Source organism: Lynx rufus, unplaced genomic scaffold (genome assembly GCF_022079265.1).
Source record: "Lynx rufus isolate CCGP_SWC_20201006 ecotype Redwood Valley unplaced genomic scaffold, mLynRuf1.p SCAF_1, whole genome shotgun sequence".
NCBI lineage: Eukaryota > Metazoa > Chordata > Mammalia > Carnivora > Felidae > Lynx > Lynx rufus.
Window position 1 is genome coordinate 47,858,948 of NW_025814823.1, and position 12,152 is coordinate 47,871,099.

The window sequence follows — 12,152 nt, forward strand, 5'->3', positions numbered from 1 at the left end:
GCAGAGACAATTCCATATGTCCAGAAACAAATCGGAGATGTCTCCGTATTCAGTTGTAATTGAGAATTGTATGAATGCAGAAGTTTTCTTGTAAGGAGAAACCAGTCTTGCTTTGGTTCCCAGCACTTCATTGTATTTAACTTCCTAACACAGAGCGTGGCTGTTTGCAGTTCGCTTTCCCTCTCTGAACCTTTTCTCCCTTTTCATAGGCTGCCCTTTCTCAGGCCAGCTACCTGTTCCAAGTCCTTGTCTGCCAAAGCTGAGCTCGGACCCTTCAGTCTTTATTAGCCACACTCCCTGGAGCTTTATTAGTTGGAAACATTGCAATGTTTTAGCATTTGAATTTTTTTCCAACCTCTGTCGTATGTTTTTTCTTCCTCAGATTGTCAAATCCTTGGAAGAAACACCACTTCCTAGATTGTCTTACTGCTTTTATTGATTGATAAATCGGACATCCAAAAATAACTTTATAGTGCTGTGTGAATTGTCTTAAGCCCTGAGCATTTGAATCAATCTAGTGTTGGCCAAATTTCCTCTTTGTGTTGCACTGTTGGTATAGCATTGGTGCTGGATTTTTGATCAGGAGTGGGGCTGTGAAATTGTGATTATAGCATGAGCAAACAGGCAATGCCCTGTGAATTTTTTAATATGAGTGAATTTTCAGGGGAGAATTATTTTAGATAACGATGCTTAACACACTTTTCAAAGCTGCAAATAATTTAATTGCTGATCATTAACACGTCCATTACGTGAATGTCTGGTTTCAGACACATTCTGGCCAGTCTCTTGGTAAACAAGCTACCCCAACTAGACCAAGATTGAGTAATGCACCCAGTTCCAATTGGCCAGAATGCAATTATGTAATTTGATTTCAAGTCAGTAATGCTCTGAGTTTTAACTGCAGTTGGTTTTTATTCTCTCCACCCCTAACCCCAAGTTATCTTGTTTGGTTTTGCTTCCTTCTGTCTTCATTCCTATGTTGCGGCTTGTGTAAAGTGCATCTCTTCGTGGCATCCAATTAGAGAATCCTTAGATAAGCATGACCTGGCCTGCCTACATAAAAATGTTCTTCAAAATCTAGCTAGATTCCTTTTCCTATCTTCAACTAAGCCCACCAGAGCTCTTTGGATTAACTCATGGGACATAACATAACAAAGAAGGGCTTTATTCTCCATTACTAAATCTGGTCTCTACTTTGAAGTTGACCAAATTCCTTCTTTGGTTATATTCTTCACTGTAGTGTTAAACTAATCAATAGGAGACTTTTAAATTTTATGTATTTCTTTACTCATACCAGAGTTACAGGTGACAAAACCTGGCAATTGTGCAATACTCATTTTAACAGTGACTATTAAGGGGGAGGAAACATAATAAATCACATGAGAGCTCTGTGTGATCAGAAGGGTTTGTTCTATGAAAACTTAGAATTTTCCTTTTTCTAATACACCAGTAATCTTTATTTTGTCTATTTCTCTCAGTTCATATCACATCATGAAAGAAAGCATTTGGGGTCATGGAAATGGTAATATTCTTGAATCAAAAGTAAAAGCTTAATGCTATTTGGCCACTGAGGATATTTGAATGATGATCTATCTATCTATCTATCTATAATTTAATAGGAAACCAAGACACACATATGGACTTCTAGGTAAAAATGGTGGATTACACATGCATCTCATTTTGTAGCCGCCTAAAACCCACTAAAACGAAGGCCTTTTTCCTCCAAGGAGAAACTTATGAGAAAAAAACAAACAAACAGGGAAATAAAGACACCAGCAATCCTATGGGAGCTGGAAAGAGCCAGGTAGAAGAGGCAACAAGCTGAGCCGAACTGAAAGAGCTAAATCTTAAAGTGGTGGAGAAAACCAGGAACTAACCCATTTCCAACCCCCACAAAAGTCCCCAAAGATCTCAGGAATTCATCACATTGAGTACTTCTGGAAGTGAAACGAAAATACAATTGTTAACAATTTGTCTAAGAAGCTGTTAATTCCTTGGTGTCTCTCTACACTTCCACTCCAGCATACACTGTGAATTGTAGTAACCAACTAGTCTCCACCCCAGCAGAAGTATGGAGGTTTCTGTGCTTCTTCACTGGAGAGAGTAAAGACAGAGGGTCTCCCCATTAGTAGACAACAGGCCCAGCTGAGGATAGGAATGTCAAACAGAAAAAGGGAGAATTGAATGAATGTGCATATCGGTTGCTGGAACCTGTTCCTCTTGTCTTCCCCATTTGGTTCCCAGGATGCTGGAGACACATCTTTATCCTCCAGGCAGGAGGCTGGAAAAGCCTTCAGAATGGACCAGCCCAGTAGGAAAGATCTGAATATACTGAAAATTCCAAGTTCTCCGATAAAATGGCTTTGTCAGATTACTCACAGAAACCCACAGAAACTTCACACACATGCTCAGAGCTTCCAATCTTTGGTCCCTCTCTATAAAATATTAGCAGACAATCAAGAACTACCAGATATCCGAGGAAACCATCTAATAGGAAAGATAGAGATAAAGCAGAGAAGAGCAATTTGAACAAGACTATGTAAGGTGGGTGACATCTTAAAAAGAAGTGGTAGTGTTAATAGCCTCAGGGATAGAAGATACTAGAAGTATGAAACAGGATATTCTAAATAACATGCCAAGAACACAAAATTAAAATGGATCATCTGGGAGCAGAAAGGAGGTAATCATAATTGAACAAAGAGATGTAAAAGAAGACCAGTAAATTAGGGTCCCAATCTAAGAGACTCATTATCTAATCAGAAGTTCCAGAAAGAATAGAAGAAACAGAGACAGGATTAGAAACTGAGAAAATAATTCAAGAAAATTCCTTAACAACCAAAGGATATGAATTTCAAGAGTGAAAGGCTTTTGAGATGCCCTAACACACCAGTGTAAATAGATCCACGTCAGTATGAAATTTCAAAACTTGGGGCCAAAAAGAAGTTCCTAAAACTCCCAAAGAAAGGGAAAAAGTCATATACAAAGGAAACTGAATTGCTTCAGACTTTGTATCAGTGACATTGGAATCTGTAAGACAGTGAAGAAATGCCTTTAGAATTTTGAAGAGAATTTTTTGTTTTAAGATTTAATTTTTTTTTTTTTAAAGTAATCTCTATACCCAACATGGTGCTGGAACTTATAGCCCTGAGATCAAGAGCCACGTGTTCCATCGACTGAGTCAGCCAGGAACCCTGAGAAATTATTTTTAATCTGGGATTTTATACCCAGCCACACTATCGAGTGTGAGGAAAGAATAAAACGTGTTTTGGGTTTTTTTTTTTTTTTTTTTGACATGTGAGGTCTCAAGAATTTTACTTTTTTACTGCTCAAAAAGTCTTCACTTCACCAAAATGAGGGAATAAACCAAGAGAGACCATGGGGTAATGGAAATGGGATCATGCATAGATAAGATGGGAGGAGAACCCTCAGGATGAGGTGAGAAGCGAGCAAAGGATCCCGGCTGTATACTAGACAGATGGCAACCAGCTAGGTTAGAACAAGTGAAAAAAATCTCTGGGAGAATCTTCTCCAAGATTATGAAATTAAATAGAACATCGGATACATCTGAATGCCTTTAAAGACATTTAGGCCACAGGGTGGCAAACTACGGCCTGAAGTCCAAATCCAACTTCAGGCCTAATTGTTTTCTTTCCTGCTTGTGAGCTACAGGGGTTTTTACATTTTTAAAGGGTTGGGGAAAAATAAACAACAGAAACTATGTGAACCACAAAATCTAAAGTAGTTACAGTCTATCTCTTTTACAGAAGTTTGCTGCCTCCTGATTGAGACAACTGGTGCAGATTTGGGATTTTAATTAGACATCTGTGTATAGGAAACCAAACAAAAACTTACCACACACACACAAACACACAATGATTAATTCCATGTAAAACAAAAAGTTGTACAACTGAAGAGACGGCAGTGTAGACATGTAGAACCATGGAGGTAAACACTGAGGATCAACTAACATGGTTGAATGTGGATGTCTCCAGGGATGGGGTATGGCCAAAGGAAGGAAGGTGGGATTATTGATTTTTCATATTGAACATTTAGAACAATATTTGTGCATAATTTTGATAAAAATAAACGGGAGCAGAGGAGGAAAATGAGGGAAGGAGGACGATAAGTTGATAAGAAAGGATTATATGCATACTCCATGGTTCTTTTGGAAACAGCTCAATAATTCTGAATGATTGACTGTACCTCCCCTAGCATCAAGCCCACCTATGGTAGTTTTTATGAAAGGAAGCTTGGTTTCTAATATGAAGCTCTGCATACAATACAAAAGAAAACTGGAGTGTAGTTCAGAAGGACTTAAGTATAATAATATTTGGAGGTTCTTTATTACACAAAATGGTTCAAAGCAGTCTGCATTGAGGCAGTAGTGTTGGGGTCTATCATTTATAGAGCACAGAGACGTATAGGAAGATGTTATCTTGAAAAAAGGCACAGGGAAGAATAATTTTTCCCTATGTTACTGAATTTTCCACATTGGTGTTGGCACAAGGTAAATGCTCATTAAATATGTATTGACTAAATAAAAGAATCTAAAAATACTTCCTAAACACAAAAGAAGTCTTAAGTATGTTAGACTAAAAAAAATTAGGGTGATCTAAATCTGAGTAAAAAATATAAGCACTGGTCATGAATTCTCACCAGAAATTATTCTCACCAGAAAAGCTCTTATTCTGTGTTACAGTAAGAAATGCCTTGAATCAGTATGAGAGCATTTTAAAGTTTGAATATTATAAATTGCAGTATTTGACAATATTGCTCTGCTGAATAATGGATATGCGGGCTCTACATAATAGGATTCAAAGCCACCTTTGAAATCTTTTGGATGTAAATGATTTATCTTGTTAAGTACATCAATTACTTACTTGCTTGAAAGATAACAAAGATAAAAAATTATGAGGTGATATTTATTCTTCTTTGACCCTAAAATGAACAAAGAGAATAATACACTCTGTGTTTACATAGAAAAGTTTACCTGAGAAATCACAACTCTGGAAAAATCAGTGATTAATCACCACCACACCAATGTGAATTAGATTAGTAACTTGTTTTAGATCTACTTGTGAAGACATCTAAATGAAAGCATGAAAATAATGCTGCTAACTTTCTGTGTGGCTGAGGGATATGTGTCTTCACTTTTAAAGAAAAGCATGCTCAATTGTACTGCAAAAAAGTCACCTTTTATTTAAAGACACAGTTCAAACTTTAAGGTTTAAAATAAAGAAATGACTTCCACAAAAATTAAACCATGACATTCTAAATTCTTGGGGGGCTGTATTTTATCTTTGTTTTCTTTTCCTTTTAAACAAATTTTTTTTAATTTTTTTTTTTTTACTTTATTTAATTTACATCCAAGTTAGCTTATAGTGCAACAATAATTTCAGGAATAGATTCCTTAATGCCCCTTACCCATTTAGCCTGTCCCCCCTCCCACAACCCCTCCAGTAACCCTCAGTTTGCTTTCCACATTTAAGAGTCTCTTATGTTTTGTTCCCCTCTCTGTTTTTATATTATTTTTGCTTCCCTTCCCTAATGTTTATCTGTTTTGTATCTTAAAGTCCTCATATGAGTGAAGTCATATGATATTGGTCTTTCTCTGACTGACTAATTTCACTTAACGTAATATCCTCTAGTTCCATCCAGGTAGTTGCAAATGGTAAGATTTCATTCTTTTTGATGACGTTTATTTATTTTTGAGAGAGAGAGAGAGAGTGAGCAGGGGTGGGGCAGAGCAAGAGGGAGACACAGAGTCCGAAGCAGGCTCCAGGGTCTGAGCTGTCAGCACCGAGCCCGACACGGGGTTGGAACTCATGAACCATGAGATCATGACTTGAGCCGAAGTCCGCTGCTCAACCGACTGAGTGACCCGGGCGCCCCTTTCTTTGTTTAATTTTCTGACGCTGTCAGGAGTGAAGGGGGCAGGCTGTCTAGAGAACATCTGTCTGAGGAAGACGACTAAGACCCATGTGCATTCCTGTGCTAGAAGATTATGATTTCTTTATTCTTCAGAGAAAGTTTTTCCTCCTATCTCTGTTAAAAATGGCACGAAACAAACAAAAGCCCCAAAACAACCGTAATAATTTTCTGTTAGACACAAAAGGCTTGCAAGTGTAACCTACTGTTGGAAATACTATCAATGCTTCTTGGAATTTTAATGGCTTCTAGGCTGTGAACTCAGACTCACACTCCTCCAGGTGATTGATGAAACTGGAAAGCCCGGGGTGCTGCAGCAACTTTTCCAGTTTCACCTTTACCAGGACTCACGGGAGGTAGTGGAGAAGCAGAGATCTTACGGAATTTCAGGACTGAATTGCACATGCCATCATTGTAACGGGGGTGGGGGGGGGGGTGGGCAAGATAATCCCCATTCTGCTTCCCCACAAGATTTCATAAATTCTACACAAATATAAATAGGAGCTTTAACTGGCTACATTTACATTTACAACTGCAGGTAGCATCCTTGGAGAGACACTCTGGAGGTCTTGAATGCTGGTTTGGCCATTATAAAAATTTCCACCAAATGAGCAGATTATTATGAAACTGAAAGGGCCAATAGCACTTCAAAGATGTTCCCCCTTAAGGCTTACCTATCAGAATGCGAAGTATTTATTTGTTGAAAGACGTGTTAAGTTTCCTGCCTTGACAATGTGATTGTTCTGAAATTGCTGGCAATGCTAATGTTTTGGCCCAAAGTGAAACAAATGGGGAGATTTTGTCTGATGTTTTGTTTTTTCAAACTGCTTATAATCCTGGGATGGCATCAGATAAGCTCTGTCTGAAAACCTAAAAATTGAAAATAAAGCCAGATACTTGGGGATAATAAGAAAGAAATGAAAATTGTGATATGCCAGGTATAAAGTACTTAGATTTTCTGGGCAACTTACTAAGACTATTTTCCTTTGAGAAAATTAGAGATGTTTTACAAAGGTACTTTTTCCCTGCTAATTTATTTAAATTTTGCAAGTGTTTAAAGCAAGAATGAGGGCTGCTTGGGTCGTTCAGTTGGTTGAGCGTTCAACTCTTGATTTTGGCTCGTGATCTCATGTTTGGTGGGTTTGAGCCCGGCAACAGGCTCCGTGCTGAAGTATGGAACAAGCTTGGGATTCTCTCTTTCTCTCTTTCTCCCTCTCTCTCTGACCCTCCCATGTGCATGCTCTCTCTTTTTCTCTCTCAAAATAAATAAAAAAAAAAAAAGCTGGGGCGCTTGGGTGGCTCATTTGGTTGAGTGTCCGACTTCAACTCAGGTCATGATCTCAAGGCTCGTGAGTTCGAGTCCACATCAGGCTCTATGCTGACAACTCAGCGCCTGGAGCCTGCTTCGGATTCTGTGTCTCCCTCTCTCTGCCGCTCCCCTGCTCCCTCTGTCTCTCTCTTTCTCAAGAATAAGTAATAAATAAATAATAAATAATCACATTGTCTTCTGGGGCTTATAACATACATGTAATACATTTGACAAATATAGCAAAAAGCAGGGGCATGGTAAATAGACTCGCATGGTTGCAAAGTTTCTGTATTTTACATGAAGTAGTACAATAGTAACTCCAGACTGTGAAAAGCTAAAGATGTATACTATAGTCCCTAGAATAGCCAGTAAGAAAATACCAAGAGATATAATTAAAAAGAAGGCAGTGGGGCGCCTGGTTGACTCCATCAGTTAAGTGCCAACTTCGGCTCAGGTCATGATCTCACAGTTCGTGAGTTCGAACCCCACGTCGGGCTCTGTGCTGACAGCTCAGAGCCCGGAGCCTGCTTTGGATTCTGTGTCTCCCTCTCTCACTGCTCCTTTGTCACTTGTGCTCTGTCTCTGTCTCTCAAAAATAAGACATTAAAAAAAAAAAAAAAAAAGAAGGCAGGAAAGTAGGAAGAGAGGAACGACAACAAAAAACCCCAGTGGGGACACACAGAAAACAGATAGTAAAGTGGTGGGCCTGCAACATAACATATTAGTGGTTACATGAAATGTTAATGAACTAACAAGCTACAAACAGACGGTTTTCCTTAAGAGTTAAAGATTTAAATTCACTTTTGGAGCCGGTTATTCCTTATTTTTAGGAACAAAAATCCCAAACTAACACTCTGGATAGCCCCCTTAGTTACATGAATGTAAAGCAAGGATCTACCTGTTGTTCTGGGGGTAAATTTTGGATGCAGCTTGTTATTGATCATCTGATCCTGGATCTCAGTAAGGGGCTTCTTGCCTTATAGCCACCAGCAAGAGCTTAACCAGAGAAGAGCTGGAACACTTGGGACTCAGCAGGTTTGTCTCAGGTTTCTCTGGACAAAGGGCTACCACAAAGGAGAGTGACATCGTCTTTCTTTTTGAAAAATCAACAGTTTGATTTCCGGAACTACATCTCTATACGTACTCTACGAGGTGTAGCCATCATACCATGACGGTGGACAGCAGTGAATCAAAGATAATGCAGTAACAGTGACCAGGAGAAGTGAGATTTGTTGAAACAAGAAGGGGCCAATTTTTGGGTGGTGGTGGTCAAAATGAATCTGGGCTCAGGTGATTAGACACAATCTTGTCAGTTTGGTGGTCACAACCAAAGAGTGTGTTGAAAACCAGATAGTCTGGGTGGCTCAGTCGGCTGAGCGTCTGACACTTGATTTCAGCTCAGGTCTTGATCTCAGGGTTGTGAGATTGAGCCCTGCATCAGGTTCCTTGCCAGGCATGGAGCTTGCTTAAGATTCTCTCCCTGTCCCTCTACCACTTGCATGCGTGCGTGTGCTCTCTCTCTCTCAAAAAAATTTAACTTAAATTAAAAACAAACAAACAAACAGGCAGTTTGTCAGGCATAATCAGCATGTGCTGTGTGCCAAGGTACTGTCCCAAGTTTTTTTTTTTAATTTTTTTTTTTAATGTTTATTTATTTTTGAGACACAGAGAGACAGAGCATGAACGGGGGAGGGTCAGAGAGAGAGGGAGACACAGAATCGGAAGCAGGCTCCAGGCTCCGAGCTGTCAGCACAGAGCGCGACGCAGGGCTCGAACTCACAGACCGTGAGATCATGACCTGAGCCGAAGTCGGATGCTTAACCGACTGAGCCACCCAGGCGCCCCTGTCCCAAGTTCTTTAACACACATTACCTATCTTACTGGTAATCCTGTAACGTGCTTATTATTACAATATCAATTTCATATTTAATTTATATTTATATTAATGCTCATGAAGGTTAACTGACTTGTTTTTCCTTATGGAATCGTGGCTAGTAGGAGACATAGCTGGGTGTTCTGATTTCAACTCCTTGACTCTCCGCAACAGCATACCTGTCTCAAGAGTCAGGAGACTCACTCTAAGTATAGGGCAGCCATCAGGGTCAAGGAATTAGGGACATTGGACATGGAGGTGACTTTCAGCTCATCTAGAGAGCTTCCCAGGCTCTCTTTGGGGCAAGAGTCCATTCCAGGGAGCCTGCCTGGGCCTGCCAAGAGCAGCAGGTGAGCCCTGATAAGTGGATTAATCTGCTCAGAGAGGAAAGTGCAGATCCTGACTGTGCCTTGGAACGGCGGTGGAGGATCCGAGCTGCCATGTATAGATAGGAACAGACCCCAGAGCTTGTATGGGCCTCGAGGGAATGCTTTGTCCACTGACTTGAAAAAACTTCAGCCAAGCCAAATAATACAAGTCACTGTAGGAGCAGAATGACAAGCACATTCCTTGAGATTATACCTAAAAGGGAAGCAAGAATAAAGGGAAAGTGGGGGATGTTCCCAGGCCTTTGATCTTGTCTACCTGCCACAGGCCTCTCCTCCCCCTCCAAGAAACTTCCTGAGGCAGGAAATGGTGACATCACCCTGTGTTTGTCAGCACTCTCCAGTTCTGAGTCATCAGGATTGTTGGCATGGTTTTCCAGAAGATTTCCAAGTAGATGATTTACTCCCCTTTTAGGGGCTTGGCATTGTGTTGGGCAACTGTCACTCAATGAACTGCCAGACTTCCATTCAGTGTGGGATTTCCTCCTTGGAACGTCATTCAGGAGCCTCATAAGCAGTATCTTCTAACTCCTTTTTAACACTGTCTTTATATTAACTAACTCTAAGTTGGGTGGACGAGGTAATAAAAATAGAATAGGGTTTTCAATTATTGGTTATTCCGAACAGTGTCATAGGAGACATCTTTCTACATAAATGTATGCAATATGGTTGAGTGTTTCTTTTTTTCTTTTAAAAATTTTTAATGTTTATTTTTGAGAGAGACAGAGACAGAGACAGAGTGTGAGTGGGGGGGAGGGGCAGAAAGAGAGGGAGACACAGAATCCAAGCAGTCTGCAGGCTCTGAGCTGACAGCACAGAGCCTGACGCGGACTCGAACTCACCAAACGTGAGATCACGGCATGGGCCAAAATCCAATGCTTCACCTGCTTAACCGACTGAGCCACCCAGGCACCCAGGGATGAGTGTTTCTGTAGTACAGATATTTAGATGTAGAACTGGGGGGTCATGGGGTACAAGCATTGATGTTGTTTTATCATTTTAAAAACCCTTTTATTACGGAAATTGGAAAGCAAATATAAAAGGAGAGAGAACAATATAATGAACACTCATTTAACCCTTTATGTAGCTTTCATAAGTATCAATTCACAGCCAACTTTAATTTCTTTCTCCTCTTGCCTTTTTCCTTGTCTTCCCTCCCCTTGAGGGCATAATTGCCTTGATTATCTTAAAGCAAATCTCAGACATCACATAATTTCATTTGTAACCGTTTCAGTATGCATGACTTAAAGATTATTCCTTTTTATTTACTTATTTTTAGTTTTTTTTCAAGATTTTATTTTTAAATAATCTCTACACCCTACATGGGGCTCGAACTCACAACCCCGAGATCAAGAGTCACATGCTCCACTGCTGAGCCAGCCAGGCACCCCAAAGATTATTCCTTTTTAAACAAACAGAACCACAACACCTTTTTCACACTTCAAAAATTAATGATATCTTACTATCACCCTGATATGTCATTTTAAGTCTCAGTAGGTTCTCAAAAATTGTCCTTCAAAAAAAAAATACTCATCTATCTTTCCACCAACAGTGCTGTTCTTGGGCACAGAATTCTGGAGGGAAAGGCAGGGTACAAGGGAAGGAACTTGCATTAGCCAATGTTGAAACGTAGAGAACGACACCGAGAAATGGCACTGTGGCAAGAGCGGAAGCTGAACCCACCAGTGCTTCTGTGAGCTCTCATACACTTAACTCCCCTAAAGAACAGTCTTGAATAACAGACAACATCAAAAGGCAGCTGTGCTTTTCTCAGAATAAAACAGCTGAGCCAAACAACCAAAACCAAACAGCTGTACTGCCTTTGGATTTAGTGTTACATTAAAATTAGATGGTTTCTTTCTCTAGCCTTTTTTTTTTTTTTGGCAGAAAGAAACAATTGAAGAGTTTTATTTCAGACATAAATGTTATGTTCGAATCCTTTGCACACAGCCCACAGTAAAACGTTAGTTATTATGGAAATTTGACTGATCGCATTGTCACTCACGAGTATAGACCCTCTCTGTAGTGTTTTCATTATTCATACTACTTAATTATTTAGAATTTGCCTGTGTACAGCGAACATTTATGGTCCAGAAGTAGAGGTTCAGTTGTCAATTTTTCAGATATTTTATTTGTAAAAAATATGAAAACATTCTGTTGGATTAAAACAGCTTAAACTTCATTTTTACACCATTACTAAGTCTTTTCCTTTATAGAAAAGCTAATTATTATCCATCAATCTAAATTGAATGGAACCAGGCAGGCCAAAAACAATACAAAACATTGTCTTAATTCTCCCTTACAAGAAGCCTATAACCTTCCCCCCAAAAGGTAATACTATGCATTAAATTTTTACATTATAAAAAATTACTTGTCCTTTGTGGAAAACAGAGGTAAGCTGAAAAAAGAAAATAAAGATTCCTACTTCTTCTTCTCCAGGTATTTCTTCTCCAGGTATTAACCTGCTACTCTATGCTAGACAAAGCCACTCTCCAGATCCTGCCATTCGTAAATCCATTTTGCAAATTCAAGGTTTCTACTCAACACTCTCTTCTGTGATCTGCTTTGTTTTCTACATATGTCAGGATAATTTTTCCGTGTCATTCAACTTTTTCACAATGTAATTAACATAGTTCCACAAAAACATTTTTAACCT